Source organism: Martes martes, assembly GCF_963455335.1.
Source record: "Martes martes genome assembly, chromosome: 2".
Lineage (NCBI taxonomy): Eukaryota > Metazoa > Chordata > Mammalia > Carnivora > Mustelidae > Martes > Martes martes.
The window spans coordinates 90,940,879-90,960,074 of NC_137889.1; the positions used below are offsets into that span (position 1 = coordinate 90,940,879).

The window sequence follows — 19,196 nt, forward strand, 5'->3', positions numbered from 1 at the left end:
TTCTAATATGAGCCTTGACAATGGGTTTTACCAATGAAGGGACTTCCCAATGAAGAGCTCTTAGTCGTTTAGGAAGTACAAAGAAAAGATTATGGCAGAAGTCCAGGGTTCCAAAGGCTTTAACTTCAATGGGAATCACAGACATGTAAACTCAGTTAACACAGAAGTCAGAGAGGACAGACCTCTAGCTTTCTTGCATGCCGGCAACACCTACCACAGAAAATCTCCACAGGCTGTTTGTTCCATGAATACATATGTAAATAAATGAATGCATACGTTCTTGGTGGTGATGGAGACAGGGGCTAAGAAGGGCAACTCAAGTTCCAGAAAAGGCTGAAGAGACCCCAACTGCAGGAAACAGGCCGACGATAGAAGAAAAAAAAATGGAAGACCATTTCTAAAAAGTTGGACATTAAAACTAGAATTGTTCTTAGGAATTTCTGGACCAAGCTTTTCACTTCTAGAAAAAAATGAGGTGCCTTGGGCAATGACATGACCTCAAGTACCTCTTTCCCAGAGAGTGACATTTGTGTGCCACTTTCATGATTTTTGCCTTATGGTGCTTCTCATCTACCCTATTTTTTGCCTAACCTTTTTTATTCAATTGACTTTAACCGCTGCACTAGTTGAAAACATTAGCCTAGTCTTAAGAAATGGTAAAACCACATGTTTGATGTGCTAGTAATTTATTTTTCTTATAGTATATAGTATACTTGGTTTATGGTCTATTTTCAAAATACAGCATTTAAAAATACACTGTTATATGTATTCTTAATATATTTATACTAAAACAAATTCATTGTTTTACTATTAAATTCATATGTTTTACTATTAAAATAAAAAGTAAATCTGTATGCTACCTAAGATCATCTTACAGGTCACTGATCAAAATATCCTGCATTTTGAAAACTGGTGCACTTTACCATGCCATCGCCCAGAACAAAGCATTCGGATTTTGCAACCACACAAAGTGGTAAAGACATTCCAGATTGATGGCAAGAGTCCAGTAATAAGACCAAGGCCCACAGGGGACTTCTGCCTATTTTTCTTAACTAGGAAAAAACATCAATTGCTTTTTAAGGAACTAAAAATAAATTAAGGCAGAAGTCATGGCTTTAAAAATAATTAGTGGATTTTCATCTTCAAAATGGACAGAGATGACATCTTCATCCCCCTGCCAAATGTCTTTAATTATTAGAAATAGTTTTCAGAAGGAACTTGTCTCAAATGAGCCTTCTGTACACAGACTGCCTTTTTTTCAGCCTTTAATTTGCAACCAGAACACTTAGCTGCAAGCTATAATGAGGAATTGCTCAACTTTCATAAGTAAATGAGTATCTATGATTAAAACATCAATCACGGAAACACTAGTTCTATAAATAGTTCTGAGTCCAAAGTCCATCGGTGGGGCTAAACACAGGCACATGCTCCCTTGTCCTTGTTCTAGGTCTGTATGCGCACATGAGTGAGCACGTGACTACCTGATATGTATTTGGTTCTTCTCTTGAGAAACAAAGAAACGCTGTTTGCTGAACGTATGCGTTACCTGGATATTTTGATAAAAGATTTTTGTTTTCTCAACTTAACCGCCTATACCATGATTTGTAAAGTTTCAACCTAAAATGTTTGTCCTTGAACTCACCGTGTTTGCTTACAGAATGACTTATTTCTGATTTAGAAGCTTTCAATTTTTTCCGGCAATCTAAAATCCGAGATGAAAGAAATCCATCTATAAAATCCCAACTATTCCTCTTCTTTTGACCCAGTGGTAACAATAATTAATAACGTTAATACACTGCAGTGTGGCCCAGTCGTGAAGCCTGTGACCTTTGAAGTTGGACGACTTGAATGTGCACACAGCTCAGCTGGTTACTATCTGAGGAACCTTGGGCAAGTTTTTAATTTGTTTCCTCATCTCTACAATGGGGGAAGTAATAGTTCAAATCTCATAGATTGGTCTAGATGAGAAATGGGTTTAGCAGGATGTCACCAACAAAAAAGCCTGAAGAATGCAGTTTTGAAAGAGCTGTATCTCATTAACAAACAGATCTGTCGTCTCTCCATCTCCCGTTTCCTTATAGGGGAAAGCAGATGGATGAAGAGAAATGTCCTAGGGTTCTCTTCTGCCCTAGAATCAAGATGGCAAAAGTGCCCTGAGTGGTTCCCTTGGGCTCCTGCTCTCCCTTTACCCCACTTTACTTCCTCATCCCCATGTGTTTGGCTGGCTTTTCATTCTTTACTGCTTATCATCATTAGTTCTGAAATCTAGGTGCTGCCCTCTTCTCTTACTTCCTCTGCGCCACAGGAAAGGTCCCTTCTCAGTAGGGATGAACATACAAAGGTGGAAGCACTCACCAGGCATTCCAGAGACAGGAATTAGACCACTTGACCTTCCAAGGTCATAAGGTGCTGAAGAGGAAGACCATGGAAGAGGGATAAGCACACCTTAGAAAAAAAGGATAGCACGAGGACATGGGGTATTTCACGGAGCACCTATGAAAATACTTAGGTGTTTTCAGTACCCCGAAATGGGCACATTACCCAATAATGATCTGATTCAAGATCATTTTCCAAGGGTGGAGGTGATCCTTGAAAGTCTAAGCACTAATGCAAAACAGTGGCCTTTAACTTGTCTTAAAATACACTAGCGTATTACAAACCATTTATGAGCAATGGTAAAGTGCCACTGACAGCAAGTGATTTATTAAAAGACTAATTTAGCGCAGTTTTCTCTACCGTCAGCTACGCTAATCTCAATGATAAAGTAATTTCTATAATAATGTCACTCTCATTTATCTCACTTGCATTTGTAGATGTTTTCTCCCATAGAAGAAAAAGGGAGGGAATGAAGTTATACTGACGTTCTGGTACACTCATGGGCTGGAAATGTCCTATAACATAGAAACTAGCTGCCAGCAGAAACTTAGTTTTCTTAATCTTACACCTGCCCCCTCTTGGTCCTATTTGCTACCCTGTTTCTTAGTTGGTTTTTAGCAGAATGAAGTTGAAAGTACGCATGCCTGCATTTTTATTTTTGACAACGTTAAGGGAGTATAGTGTGGCAAAGGCTTCCTCTCGTTTTCAAGGTGGCCTGGCTGGGAAGAAAGGAGCCCAGGTGTGGCGAGCAGCTGGCGAAGCTGCGAAGAGGAACGGAAAGTAAGTGAATTCTAGGGCCTAAAGGAAGGAAGAGAGAGGTTCAGGGGTTGTTTGTTTGGGACAGAGAAAGAAGCCTGCTTGTGAGGCTACTCAGGGAATTCCCAAGGAATTCCCAGGAAAAGAGCCCACTCTAACTTTGCTGAGCCATATTTATTAATATGTTGATGTAGGCCAGGAGTCTGGGAATTATTTGAGAGTTCAGGCTATGTTTTATTCATTTTGAATTAGCGCGGGGCCTAACATATATATATGAAGTACTCAACACAGATGTATTAAGTGATCCAAGTCTCCGTCTTCCTTAAATCAGAGCTTCTGCCAGCTCTCTTTCACATTCTATACTTCATCTCCTAAATAAAATCCTATTTCCAGTTTGAGGAATGCTTTTATTGCATTTGCAAAGCAGAAGTAATGGATACATCCCCAATCCATCAAGCTCACATTATGAACTTTTATCATCCCTCCCTGAGAGTTAGACTCACTACTCAAAAGCCACAAACCCCAGAGGGATGATCTTTAAAAACTCATCATTACAATTTTAAACATCCAAATAACCACCAGGGGACTAGGACAAGAGTTCTTCCTACAAGCCTGAAAGTTTCAGTGTAACTAAATCTATGTTATTTAAAGTCACAAAGGAAAATGAACTTTATCCCTAAAGAATTTTAGCACCTGTGGTTTTTATGTATTATCAAGACATTTCGGGTGATAGGAGGCCTAATACTTACAGACGTGGACCCCATCCTACAAGGAAACGCACTCCGTCCAAAGCAACGGTAGAGGCGAGGTAGCTGTGTCGTCTGTTGGCTTCCCCTGCTACTATTCTCAGCGCTGTCTTCTTGGAGTGAGGCTGCCGAAGCAGGGCACTCTGGGATTAATAATTCGATGTGAGGATGTTTTTAGAAGCGAGGTAGGAGGCACGATGTGGGGGTGGCGCGCAGTGAAGTGTGCACGAGGAAGGAGCGCGGCAGCAGCCGTTGAGAAAGAATGAGATTTCAGAGAGCTATTAATTAAGAGCTTTCTCTACTTCAGAGCTCTGCCTGAGTTTGTCATCCGATTGTCTCCAAAGGGCATTTGTCTTTATTTACAACACGAAGGGATCAACTCTGCCACGGTCAGCTTGTGGTGAGCCGTAGCAGCAGAGCAAGGCCACGCGAGCCGGTGGCCAGACTGCGCAGGGATCTGGGCGATGGGCTGACAGCCCAAGCCACAAACTGAGATAGGAGTTGACACTACTTCTGACGGTGTGCCAAGCCGACTGAATAGAATGCACGGGTTCCTTCAAAGACTGAGATGTGCTCTGGGCTTCCAGGAGTCTCTGCAACTTTGGTATATACCTGAAGAGTTGTACGTAACACAAAGATATGGTGCATTTCAAAATACACTGGGGCCCCTGGGTGGTTCAGTGGGTTAAGATTCTGCCTTGGGCTCAGGTCATGATTCCAGGGTCCTGGGAGGGAGCCTGTTTCTCCCTCTGCCTGCCACTCCCCCTGCTTCTGCTTGCTCGCTCTCTCTCTCTCTGACAAATAATTAAATAAAATCTTTAGGGGCACCTGGGTGGCTCAGTTGGTCAAGCATCTGCTTTGGGCTCAGGTCCTGGGATGGGGCCCACAGGATGAAGAGGGAGCCTGCTTCTCCCTCTGTCTCTGCCCCTCCCCCTGCTTGATCTCTCTCTCTCTCTCTGTCAAATAAATAAAATCTTTAAAAAAATAAATAAAAAATGGGGCACCTGGTTGGCTCAGTGGGTTAAGCCTCTGCCTTCGGCTCAGGTCATGGTCTCAGGGTCCTGGGATCGAGCCCCGCATCGGGCTCTCTGCTCAGCAGGGAGCCTGCTTCCTCCTCTCTCTCTGCCTGCCTCTCTGCCTACTTGTGATGTCTGTCTGTCGAATAAATAAATAAAATCTTAAAAAAAAAAATAAAAAAAAATAAAAAAAAAATAAAAAAATAAATAAAAAATAAAAATATATAGAGCAATCTGATGTAAAGTTGTAGTTATCGGTTAAGGTAAAGGTTTAGTTGAAGAATAAATTGTTCAGACGGTTCGTTTTGTTTGCTTGTTGCTAAATGTGGGACAGTAAAACAAGGAAACAAAATTCACTATTCTCTTACTAACAGATGGAGTCAACTCAGTTTGTATTCATTAATCTTTCAGAGATCTACATATTTTGATGATGGAAACTTGTTAGACTCTCATAGTTTATGGAAGTTAACTACATGGATGCAATGATCTCCCTACTTTGTAGAGTCTGATCATTTTCATGAGTACAGCACTGGAGGGCTCCATGATCCTTAGGAAACACCTAGTCCAGACTTCACAAATTCAATTCCTATTAAATGAAGTTGTTGAGTACAAGTAACTTAAAGAAAGCCTCAGTGTCCGAGAGACAGGAGGGAGTGGTGGGGACTAGTGTGAAATAAAGAGATAGCACATACCATTAGTTAGCTCCTACCCAGAGAATAAGCATCAGTATTTTGTGTTGTATACTGTATCTCTTGATTTTTAAATACTGGCTTATTAAAAAGAAACACCCACAAGCCACATAAAACATGATCTTCCTGCTGGTCCCGCAAACTGCCAGTTTTTAACTTATGATCTCGCACATACTTCTTCAAGCCCGAGGACTGGACAGGTTAAGTGAAGTGCATCAGGTCTCTCAGATGTTTGCAGCCAGGGATCCTTCTGCTCTGAGAACCTATATGTATAGACATGAAATCATCCCCATGTGAAAGGAGACTGCATAGGCATTTTCATTCACTTAATGAGAACTCAGCCCCTGACCCTGACATTGACAGATTTCTGTTCTCTGACTGCTTTCAGAACATGTTCAACATGGAAACAAGATCAAACCTCTACACCCATTTGTCATAAGCAATTTTGACTCATTCAAGGAAGCAAAGGGAAACGCACACCTATTTATTAACCTTAGCACTGATTAAAATTCTCATTATCATTAAAATTCTAGTCACTTAATTTTTACCTGCATTTTTCAAGGAGAAATCATATATAGGATTCAAATAAAGACGTGCTTAGGAAACCATAAAACGAAGTACAAATTAAAAGCTCATGCTGTTTAAGAAAACAGTTAGGGCTTAAGAATCACAGAGGGGTTGCTGAAATAACTGATCTTTAAATCATGTTTTAGGGGACTGAGAAGCTAATTTAGGATGAAGGACGGAGCATTGCAAAATGATGTAAGGGCAAAGGCAATGACCAAAGTCTAACAAAGTGGAATCCACAAGGAATCAAGTTATCTCTTGCATTTCTGAACAACAGTTTTAAAAAAGTATAGCAGGAGAAAGCAAATTCACATCAGAGTAAAAAAGAAGGAAAACAAAGATTTCTCTATTATATTCAGCAGCACTATCCCACATGGCCATAATTCAGAACAAAAATCTGGAGCTGATGCAAAATTCTGAATCCTGATATCTGCCATATTGTACTTATTAAGCAGATGCATAGGCACAGACTATTACATTTCAGACAAACTGTCAACAAGAACTGAAACAAAAAAGATGCTCTGATTACTGAGAAAATACAGGGAAAACAAATGCTTAACTCCCTCAAGCTCTTAATTTACCCAAAGTTGTGCATTATAAAGAAAGAGAAGAGTCTCCCATAGACCTAATATGGTTGTTTTAATTTTAGGTTATTTAGAAATTAATATCCTGAGAAAACAATCAAGAGTGTATCCCCCATAAAACATCTTGATTATTCCCCCTAAACCAGATCTCCCACTTTGCTGGACCATTTGCAATTCAGGCTTTAAAAAGGAGCCTATGCAACTCCTTTTCTCTAGAAAATTAGTAGATGCAAATATGATTTTTTAAGGAGTTCTGGAGCTCTCTGTCCAGCTGTCTGTCACTGAATTAGCAAAGCGCCGAGGTCCCTGGAGGTGCCTGTGACTTTGGGAATTTTTACTCCCTAGCCTTGACTTTTTTCAGGGTTTGCTTGGGTCTCCAAGGGTCACAGGCTGTGACTACCGACTAAAGCAATCTTTCCAGGGCTGGCTTGAGTATCCACTGTGTTTAAGACCCAGGAATTAACATTTTTAAATTGAATCTGGTATGTAAGGCCAAGAGAGCACCTTGCCTCGGATCACACAGCTGATGCCCACAATTTTTCTGCCACATCCCAGATCCCTGGGACAGAGATCACTGCACTGTCACTTAGAAAGGCTTACTGCATTGATTCTCAATATGGGAGGGAGGGATGCAGGAATAATTAGAATTCCCTTCCCCCCACCACTCTGGAGCCATTCAAATCCTCTCTTCAGATCCTGTTCCTTCTTCCCTTAGCACAGAATTGGTAGAGAATAGAAAAAAGTCTAGATTTCAGCGGCAGCTCTAAGAAGGATTAGGACAAGTTATTCACTCATATGGGATTCACCTGTAATGTTTTTATTTCCCAGTAAGTAAAGGCAGGACTAAACAGTGGTGTTCAAGCCTGGCTACTGGAATCACTTTAAGACCATCGTAAAATACAGATTTCTAAGCCCTACCTCCAGATTCAGATTTGGCTTCAATGGGTCATAGCATTTAACCTTCCAGCTAAGGGTCAGTTACTACTGCCTGATAATAATAATTCAGCCTCCCACTTACGCTGCTAGCTTTAAAATAAAGCCGACAATCTAATTACAGACATGAAAAATTAGAAAGCTGTTATTGTGTTGCCAACTCCAATAAGCCCAGATAAAAAGCTGTGAAAATTTTTCTCACTGGCATTCAAGACACTAAGAAATCTAAATGGTACGCGCATTTACATTTTCCCCCATAAAATTCAATAAATGTCTTTTCAATTCAAATGAAGCCTCTAAATGTTTTTATTATTCTGGACTTGACTCTTCTGCAAAAAACTTAGGTTATCACTGATTTACACATTCTGATGCGGAGAAGGAAGATGAACGAGGATTCCGGGACACCTTTATAAAAAGTGAATCTTACTCCAAAGCGAACTTATTTAGGCACCTGAGTCTATTTTAACTGGCCCTCTTCTTCCGGTTAAGGGCATAACCTTATTCTAAAGGTATCAATATCATAACATTGTTTGATTCCATAGGAAAGCCAGCAAGAGTTGAAAAAAGCCCACCAAACACGTTAAAAAACACGCATAAAAACTTCCTCACCCGATTTTATCACTCGAAATAGCTATCAGGTTGCAGCAAAACACACTGATGTCAACTTCTCAAAATGCATACAACCCTATTTAAATATTTAACTAAAATGATGAACAAGTCAGAGTGCAACTGGAAAATAAAATCTGCCAGGTTCTGCCCTCCTTTTTGGGTTCTGAGTACCAAGTCGTCTGTTTCATTTTCTTTCTTCTTTTTTTTTCCAAGATTTTTTTTTTTTTTTTTAATTTGACAGACAGAGATCACAAGTAGGCAGAGAGGCAGACAGAGAGACAGGGGGAAGCAGGCTCCCCGCTGAGCAGAGAGCCCAATGTGGGGCTCGATCCCAGGACCCTGAGATCATGACCTGAGCTGAAGGCGGAGGTTTAACCCACTGAGCCACCCAGGTGCCCCGTCTGTTTCATTTTCCATGAAGCTGTCGGTTCCTTGCATGGGGCTTTATACCAAAGAGGCATGCAGGAAAGGAGACTTACAGAAGAGAATTGAAAGGTTTGCCCAATTTGGGGCAGTCACTCAATCACCCTTGTCCCTCTGTGCCAATGATGGTACTTGTGTTCTGAGAAATGAAATGCTCAGGCTACAGTGTGGTGTGTCACATGATTTCAATTGTTTATTAAATTCAATCGAAACAAGGCCTAGCTAGTAAATTATTGCAAAAAAGATTTCTTCTTAAAGGCAGGAAATGACAGATTTATGACGTGACGGACATTCTGTCTAGATATTCTTAGAGCAGTAGTATTAGGAAAAGAAATCTTAGATATAAAATAAATTGCAACTCTTGAGTCAGATTTTAGTCCAAACAGAATTTCTGCTGCAATTCCCTCCCCCCCAACTTGATTCCCATTTTTTCTTTTCTAAATGATTCTTAAATAAAGTTCATATTACCTCACCTCATTTTTTACTTCCTCCTTCTAGAACACCACCCCTTCCTCACGGCCCACCCAGATCCATTGATCTTTCATAAACTAGCTCACGTTCCACCTCCTCCTTGAAGCCTTTCTGGATTAATGCAGTCCACAAGGTCTCCTCTCCTAACTTCACTGCCATGAATTACTGGTAAGTCATTATGTCTTTCCTTTCTCAAGGCAGTTTGGCTCTTTGGAATATTGTGTACATGCTTGTGTACCAGATGTCCCAGTTGACTCTTGGGGTCTTGCAAATTGGAAGCATCTCTTTTCCGTCACTTAAAGAAGTAGCTTTTGGACTTTTTGGAACATGATGCATAATCTGATATACATTCCAAATCATAGTCCGATGTGTCTATATACCTATAAATAAATATATATTTAATCAAAGAGTTCCATGAGCTATACTTACTTATCCTTCTATTCTGCTTTACTTTTATTTTATTTTTTTAAATAAAAATGCCATCAGAGGGGCACCTGGGTGGCTCAGTGGGTCAAGCCTCTCTGCCTTCGGCTCAGGTCATGATCTCAGGGTCCTGGAATTCAGCCCCACATTGGGCTCTCTGCTCAGCGGGGAGCCTGCTTTCCCCTCTCTCTGCCTGCCTGTCTCCCTACTTGTGATCTTTCTTTCTCTGTCAAATAAATAAATAAAATATTAGAAAAAAAAATGCCATCAGACCCAGTAAACTGACTTCACAATGGGTTGTGACCCGTTCCAGAAGGGCACTTACTGATTACTGTGGGACCGCCATATATATTTCCCTCCCTTAAAACAGAATTTAAAAAATTGTATGAAACCTGGCTCTCTTTAGAGTGTGTTTCTGAGTTACTTTTTTTTTTTTTTTTTTTTTCAGTTTTTCAGACCATTATACTTGTGCCTTTTGGAGTCATCTGGGACAATTAAATCCTTGGCATATACAGTATTTTCCATCTTTTTGCCCTGAGGAATGTTATCATAAAAAGAAGATTCTCTGCATTTCTATAAACTCCAATCTCCATTCTCTCATTCCCTTTTATTTTTACAATACGTGAAGTAGGTAGTAGACATTTTATGGATGAAGAAATTGAGGCACAGAGAATTATGACTTCCTCAAGGGCACATCTCCCTTTTAATCAGGTCATTACAAACTAGTAAATGGGGTTTCTAGATATTTGAAGGATATAAAGTTGGGGGAGGGGAACATAGCGCCTCCATATAATTGTGTGTACCTCACTTAACCAGGTCAAAAGGTTTTTACTGACCAGATGAGTCAGGGGCTCTGAATTCTGATATCAGTTTGAAGGTCGATCAGCTTCCTTTCAGCCTCATCTTTCCATCTTTGTCAACTTGCAGTTTTTCACCTACCTACAGCTACTTACAGCTCTTCATCCTTTGGTCTTTGTACCAGGATTGTTCCTCTCTCTTCTCTTTATCAGACTAGTTCCTCTCGTCCTTCAGGTTTCCAGCCACTGTCCTTGTCTTCTCTATCTCCACGACCAGGCTTCCATAGCTTCCTGTGCAGGCCTTGTCAGAGCACTTAACTAGCTGGTACTCCTGGCCTCCCAAGTTGTACCAGCAGAGGCTGTGTCTCCCTCACTCTTCTCTTCTGTTCCATAGTCTAAGATCATGGTAAGTTCTGGATAAACAAATGTCGAATGCATGAATGAATCAGTGAATAAGTAAGTGCATCGAGGGCAGAAACTGTTACCACTGAAGGACCCCAAGTGTGAGCTGAGGCTGGAATTGTGTGTCCTGAATCTTGGAGGCCAGTCTTTTAGGATTTGGGATTCCATGGCTGATATTTTCATGCTTCCCCATCAGCTGTAGATTTTCTGACTGGAAATTCATACAGTGAAGAGGAGTTGTGTCTAATATATTCTTTTAAGTATATTTGAGCACGATCAAGAAAGTGTCACAGGGTCAAATAATTAAGGCAAGTGTATCGAGGCAATTAAAAAACACCTAAATTTCAAACAGCTCGTTGGACCCTAACCTGACCTCCATTTGAGACAGACCTGATTCAGGTCATGCTTCAGGCCTCCACTTCTCACGCAACGCACTGCACTTTTGATTTTGTCCTCATCATTTTCATAAAAGTCTAGTTAGGGATTAGGGGAAGCTTCAACACAACACAACACACACTGCATGGGTCACCATGAGTTCCTCTGCTCTGTTTCCAAAATAAATCCCAGTGATATACCATCCAGACTTGCAATGGCAAGTACTACCTTTTTTTCCTGTTTATGAATCAAGAACCCATTTCCTCCTCTCCCCCCCACCCCAACAACACATAGAAACTTGAAAAGTGCTCTTTGTGATTCTATTTAAAGAACATTCTCTAATACAAACTCCCGTCTTTCGCAGATAGGGACAGAGCAGATTTTCTTCTTTATGCTGTGACTCATGTGTCTTTATTCCCAGACTCAGGGCAGGCCAATGGTGAACACAATGGAAAAGAAAAAATAGTTTATAACTGGAAAATAAGCACATTCGAGAGAAGTACGCTCAAAGCATTATCAAAGTAAAATATGCAGCAGCACCAACAAAAGCAAACAAAAGCCCACGCAAGAGATGTGTAAATATTTCATGAAGCTAAGCCTTAATCAACTCTCTCTCCAAATCTTGCTGGTGTTGTAAACACTCAGTTTCTTTCAGTCCCACCATGACCCAGATTCCTCGCAAAAATAAAATAAAAATATGGACCGACGGTTCTTTAACAAATGTGCTGTGAAAAATACTCAGATGAGCCATATCCAGGGATTACTTTAACTGGAAGAAGATACCTTAATAAAAGGGAGTTGCTTCTTGGTGACTCTGGGCTTCTTTCTCCCCTCCTCCTCTAAACCCCTGCCTTTCCCCCACTGCCTCTGCCGGTTTCTAGACATTCACATCATCTTAACCTTGAACTGTCTACACTTCAAGCAGAGATTTCTCCCAATGCTTCTTCAGGAGGCCCTTTAAATCCAACAGCAATCTGCTGCCTTTCCACCACCTAAAATTCACCTCCCAGTGCCCAAGTATCCCCCTTCCCCTGGACCACCCCCTTTCATTGCCCACTGCAGTGTCTGAAATTTTGCGTATCTTTTAGATCTGCCTGGATAGGATGAAAATCTGTTGTGTGTATTGGCTGGCACTGTTCAGATCTTTTCTAAAAGCCCTCTCCCAAGAACCATTTATAGCCTCTAGTCTCTACCCTGATTTAATGTGGTTCCAAAGTTCACCTCTAGATACTGAACTGGTCTCTACAATGATTTCCCTTTATCAACCTCTGCCTGCCCCCGCTCTGTCTCCACCTATTTCAGGAAAAACTACATATGTAAGTGTGTGCGTGTATACACACACACACACACACACACACACACACACACACACACTATAGTGTTTTGACCCTAAAGAGAATAAGCATGGGAAAATGAGAAAAATGCAAGTATAGTATTACCAGACAGACCACACAGACACACAGACACACAGACACACACACATCTATTCGTACATTCACAGTGTGCACACCCGATTGATTATAAAACCCCCGCCCAAGAACGAGAACAGCAGGTATCTTCTCCCGTTTACCTTCAAAGCCAGAACCTAAGGGAGCAATGACCTTGCAGAGAAATTCATCACCTGAGAGAAAGACGGCCCCTCCTGGAGCGCAGAATGCGATGGGGACAAGAGCAACAGGCAAAACGATCACCGGGCAAAATGTGGGACCGAACCCATCCCCCGTCACTACGGAGCACACCGCAAAGCTCCGGTCCCACGGGTTGGACGCTGGGCAAAGGGGGCGCGGCGGGGGGAGGGGGGCGTCTCCTCCCGCGGCCGCCGGTCGCCTACCTGCTCTCGCCCGGTTCTCCCCCGCGCGGCGGGGCCACTGCCTGCGCTGTGGCGGGGTTTTCCCGTCGCATGTCCCAAGCAGCGGCTCTCGGCGCCACACGGAGGGCTCCGGCGGGCTCTGGAGCGGCGGTCCTTTTCAGACCCGTTCCGGGAGCGAGCTGGGTGCTTGCAGGAACTGATATTACTATGCAAAGAGCAGAGGCGGCGCGCAGGAGCCGGGCGGAGACCGCGGGGGCCGCCCCCACCGCGGGGCTGCAGCCGCCGCCGCCGCCGCCGCCGCTGCCCGGCACGGAGCCAAATTGGAGGTGGGAGTTCACGTGCCCGACTGCTCATCCGTCAGGCCCGGGATGCGCTCACCTGTCCACGTAGGGCAGCGCCGCGGGGCCAGAGCCTCGGAGGAAGGGGCTGCAGCTCCGCGGGCGGCGGCGACGGCGGCGGCAGCAGGACGCCGAGCTCCGCCCCCGCCGCACCCCAGCCCAGCCTTCCAGGTCCCCGGGGAAGGGTTTGCAGCGGCGACTTGCTGCGCGCCAAGGGGCGTAGCTGGCTGGAGGCTGAAGGGTTACGGTTCTACTGCAAGGTGATCAGAGGCAGACAGAAAGTTAAAGAAGAGATAAAGGTAGAGGACTGGGGGCCAAGAGCGACTCAGCAGGAATGCTGGCCCTTGCTCCTTCCCACAGGTCACCAGCACCAGGCTCCATGGCTGTGTCTAGACTCTAGCAGACGGTTTCTAATAAAGCCACGTGCAGTGAAGATCTGAAAGCAAGGAACCCCCCGACATTTAGTCTGTGTTGCAAAATGTACAGTGTCCTGCGTATTTGGAGATAGCATTGCAGACAGTTTTCTTGTCTTTCCTCCCCACTCCCCCGCCCCCATCCATGGGCGTGGATGGCTTTGAAAATCATCCCTGACGAGTGGCTTCAGTAATACTAAATGGGATGTGTAGTATGGTTAGCAGCTGTAGATGGTGCAAATGATACAATGAAAAGAACTATTATTAACTGAATATTGTGGGCTGGCACAGTGCAAAATGCCTTATATGTGCTTAATTCCCACAACAACTCAGTGAGGGGGGTGTTATTCTGCACTGCAAAAAAAGCAAGCTTCCACGATTTAGACACTTTGCTTGAGGTCACACCGTAGTAACCTGCACGACTGGGAATCAAACCGCTCCAAAATATATATCCTCTCAACCAGTGCGTAGGAAGCACCCAAGATCTTGTAGGTGTTGTGTGGGCCTGGGGATCAGCATTTCTAAGAGGATCACCATGATGTCCGTGCTGCTGGCCAAGAGACCACTTTCTAAACTACTAGGCCAGGGTTTTGAAATGAATTATTTCATGCCAACTCTAGTTGACTGAAAGCAACTTTCTAAGGTAGGTTAAGAAGGACTCCAAGGCTGTGTCTTGGTTCTTGGTCAAACCATGCAGTAATCAGTTCATCATGTTCAGTTTGATTGATGGAGAGAAGGTTGGGACAAAGTTGGTTGATGGGGAGATAGCTGAGTGGCCGTCCCTGCAGTAGACCCCTTTCTAAGCAACAAGGGCGGTTGTGTTTTTATGGTGGTTATAGTTTATGTTTTTCCGTTTAAGGTATTGGTGCACCAAGAAGAGATGTCTTTCTCCTAGTTCTCACCCTCATTAAGAAAAGCTTGGTCAAATTTTTACACCTAACATTTGTGTCACACAAAACACTTTATAAAGCGCTCGCATAAATGATTTTCTCTGTCTTCACAACAACACTGTAAGGAATAATTTCATGCTACAGGAAAGAAAACTGAGGTAGAGTGATTTTCCTGAGAATCACAATTAATAAGCAGGCAGAAGGGGCTAGACTGTGACAGATTTCTAGTTCAGGAGTTGTTTTTACTAGACCATTGTCTTAGTTCCTACTGCCACTGTAACAAATTACCATAAATGTGGGAGCTTAATACAACACAAATGTATTATCTTACAGTTCTGGAAGTCTAAAGCCTGAAAAATTGGTCTTATAGGGCTAAAATCAAATGATCAGCAGGGCTATGCATTCCTTGGGAGGCGCTGAGGGGATAATCTTTTCTTTCCTTATCTTTCCCCAGATTCTAGAGGCAGCCTGCATTCCTTGGCTTATGACCACACCACTCAGATTTCTACTGTCTTACTTCCTTTTATTCTGATTCTCCTGCACCCCTTTAATAAAGACCACTGTGATTACTTTAGGTCAACCCAGATAATTCAGAATAATCTCACCATCTCTAGATCCTTAATCACATCTGTGAAGGTCCTTTTGTCATGTATGGTAATGTATTCATGGCCCCAGGAATTAGGATGTAGATATTTTTTGGAGGATCATTATGATACCTACAGAAACCTCACTTAGTATTTATCCTATAGTTTCTACTATACCTGACTCATCCTTCTCTTCTCCTCGATTTCTCAGACTTCTCGGACATTCTTTCAATGGAAAAATTCACTTGAAAGTTCTTCAAGGGACCATAATAAATGTATAGTGGCAAGAAACACCCTAAGAACATGAAAAGGCCATGAAGATCTGTAAGAATATGGTCATGAAAGGGACTTATAGGATTAGGGAATGCTTATTGCTCTGAATGACAATGAGGTAATCCTTAGGGGAAGTCCTAACCACTATTAAAGGCTCTCTTTAACAATACAGAATTTTTCAAAAATTCTGCTTCTCAAAGTGTATACTGTTCCAGGAGAAATAAGGCAAGTCAAAACTGATGCAAAATTAAGTATGACATCAAATTCCAAACTGAGTGATAGTTTTCAAAGTGATGAGAGACATTAAACCAGTATGTCAAACAAAATCAATAAAAATTATTGAACAACACTTATGCTCAAGGCATTTATAGGAACACTCTGATGTAGAAATGTTTGTCATTTTATTGGGACACAGAATTTATGAAAAGTGGAATAATAAAGGGTTTGAACAGAAGAAATAAAAAGAAAAGCAACATGAGATGATACATGATTAATTACCAAGTGAATTGGATAAATTTGGAAGTTAGGTTTATACAGGAGAATGGATATAAAACTGGAAAGGTAGGTTAGAGGGTTGTGCTGCTCAAGGTCTTAAATGTTAAACTAAGGAGTTTAGACTTCCCCTGCAATAATAACAATAATAACACCTTATGCTCACACAGCGCCCAGTAATTTACCAAGCACTTTTTACATATTTTCAGTTATTTGACTTCTTCCTTAAGCCCCCAGAAAGGTAGGCCTGCGCATGCGCATACGCGCACGGGAGCGCACCTCCCCCGCCACAAGCACCCGCACAAACATGCACAAGGAAGGAAATGCAACCTCTTATCAAAGAGATGTTCTTGACCATTGTATGTAAAAATTGAAGCTCCCTTCCCCACTTACCTGCCGTTCTTTTAATCTTCTTACCCACCCACCCTCTCACCCTTCGCCACCCTCCATCCTCCCCAACCCATTCACACACACACATAGCCGGCTTTGTGTTTTTCCGTGGGGCTTACTACCGCATCTTCAAAGAGTCTATATTTGTTTATTGATATCCACTATCTATGAGGGCAGGGACTTCGTCTCTAGTTTACTTCTATATCATTATCACCTAAAGTAGTTTCCAACACTTACTAAGTGCTCAGGAAATATTTGTTGAATGGATCATTATCTCCAATTTACAAATTAGGAGCCCAAATCCCAGGTTTAAATGACCTTCATGATGTCCAACAGCTAAAAGTGCCTTTCCAAGACTGAAGCCCAATGTCTAGCCCAGTGGTTGTCTGATAGTGTATTTCCTAAGTGAAAGCTGTTCGTAGTGTTTAACCAGAGGCAGCAATGTATTTTCAAAAGAAAAGAATTTGAGACTAGAATCTTCTCTAAATGTCACATCTTTCCTAAAAACTTATCAGTTTAGCTGGATTGGCAAGAAGCCCTGGCGGGAAGGAGTTACCAGAAGTAGATTTGGGAGGGCTGCCGTCAGTGCTGTGTTGGTTGGCACTGAGTAATACTGTAAGTCCTTTTCTAATTGTTCTCTGTTAATTCATGTGTACATGTCTCGACACCCTGGATTATAGACTTTTTGGTCTCAGGGACCATAACTTCTATTTCTTTTGTATCCCCGCATTCTGCGCAGTACTAGGCTCTGAACATACTTACCACTGCATGGCTACAAGAAGGCTGCCGTTGCTACAAAAATGCTGTCATCACAAACTACATTCAAAACGGTGTAGACTGCAGAATATGCCCCTTTGGCAATAAGGATTATTTTGAGCTGGAGGCCAATGGAAATCAACAGATGCAGAAAAAAGCCTTTTTGAAGCTTTCCTGATCTGACAAAGAGCAGACTTTCGAGAAATGAGGATTGCCATAAAACCCCTTTCCTTGGAAAGTTTTCTGATGTGAAGAAGATGCAAGATGGGTCTGCAAAAATATCTATTAAAATAACCCTGGTCTTTCATTAGGTTCCTCTCATATGTTTACCTTCCCACAGTTTGCTGTCCCTAAAAGCCTATACCTCCTTTTCCTTTGTCTTGTCACTTCTCTATAAACTTCTTCTTTGTTAAGATAAGCCCACTGGTTTGAGTTACCCGCCACTGAGTTTCTACTGCATTATGCATGGTGCACGTGCAAATAAATTTTTTCCTTTTCCCTTGTTAATTTGCCTTTGTCTAATTTGTAGGGCCTTAACTGGAGAACCTAGGAGGGTAGAGGGAAAAGAAATTTTTCCCCCTCCTCTACAACAGAAGAAAAGAATTCCTGTGGAAAAGAGAATGTCTAATTTTTTTCATGCAAGAAAAATTATTTTCCAGAACTCACTCTCCTAGTCACAAGTATTTGGACAGAATTCAGTCACCAAATCACCCAGGGGGCTCTGAAAATGAGCACTTAGGAATGAGGAATGGGCTTGCCTTGATTGTTTGTTTGTTTGTTTGTTTAGTCTAGACATCCTGGTGCTCTAATCAGGTTGGTTCTGGGATCATCCCTTAGCAGTGTCCTCCAGAGAGAATCGGTATAGAAACACCGAAGATTTATGTTCAGGTCCACTTTGATGTTACCTGACTGCATTTGGATTTCTGGAAGACCATAGCAAGTCAGGTTCCTACTTATTTTCCTCCCTCCCCTCTTTCTTTCCTCTCTTCCTTCCTCCCTCCCTTCCCAACCACCTCTTCCTGTCCCCCTTCTTCTAATACTAAATTATTGCCAAATGTTTAGTTTGTCTCTATCTTGAATATTCTTAAACTAGTCTTGTTCAACTGGTTGGATAAGAGAAACTCAAATCCCTGCTTGTCCTACTGGCATCATCTTTTGCTGCTTCCTAAACTCACATTTCTATTCCTGTAATAGTTTTTAGAATATACTAGTATATTGTTTTACAACATGACGACTTTGCTTTTCTTGTGGTCTACCCCCACTCTCCCTCTGAAATGCCCTTTCATCATAGCCGCTTATCAAATTCCTATTCACCCGTCAAAATTCGGTTTAGCTTTTACCTCCTTCAGGAACACTTGCCAAAACCACCCATTTTCATATTTAATTATTTCCTCCTCTGCGATATGCCTGTATCAAGTATCAATCTTTGTTGTAGTTAATAAAACACTGTACTATAGTTTGTGTTTTTGTCTTTTGTCTCCCTAATAAACTCAGAGCTCCATGAGGATCAAGTCTTTGTATTATACTATTTTTATCTATCTATCTATCTATCTATCTATCTATTTATTTATTACCTCTACCCCCAGTGTGGGGCTTGAACTCACGACCCTGAGATCAGGAGTTGCACGTTCTTACAACTGAGCCAGCCCGTCACCCCTGTATTATACTATTTTCTATTATCAAACTTAGCGCATTGCCTGTTGATTGTTAACATTTGTGGAATTCAAGGCAAACAATTTTTTAAAGAACTTACTCTGCTCCAGCTGTTGTGCTAGGCATTTTAAAATCAATTACTCTAATTAAAGTGAGAGAAGACAGAGTAATCATTTCCTAACAAAAGATTTCTAGCTAACTCTAAGAAAAAGGAGGAGTCCTAAACAGCTTTAGGTGCTGGCAACCAGGCTGTGTCTCTGCTCTTGTCATGGGTGTGCAATGTAGAAGCCTTTGGTTTTTACCTTTGGCCACTTTAGCTGTATACACTTGCAGATAACTCTCACCTTCTACTTAAAAACTGCATGAAGTGAAAGTTCATTTCATACAGGACCATTTTTCAAATGATTATTTCTGCTAGGTACTTTTAGGC

The 19,196-nt window shown here is 42.0% G+C and overlaps 1 protein-coding gene across 1 annotated transcript in view; it reads right to left on the bottom strand.

Annotated features, from left to right (window-relative positions):
• GPRIN3 (GPRIN family member 3) overlaps positions 1–3,999 on the bottom strand; it is a 50,613-nt gene extending 46,614 nt beyond the window's left edge. Inside the window, exon 1 of the mRNA XM_080797631.1 lies at positions 3,882–3,999. The gene's annotated coding sequence lies outside the window, so the exon portion shown is untranslated. The remainder of the gene's footprint in view (positions 1–3,881) is intronic.
• Between the last annotated feature and the right edge of the window lie 15,197 nt (positions 4,000–19,196).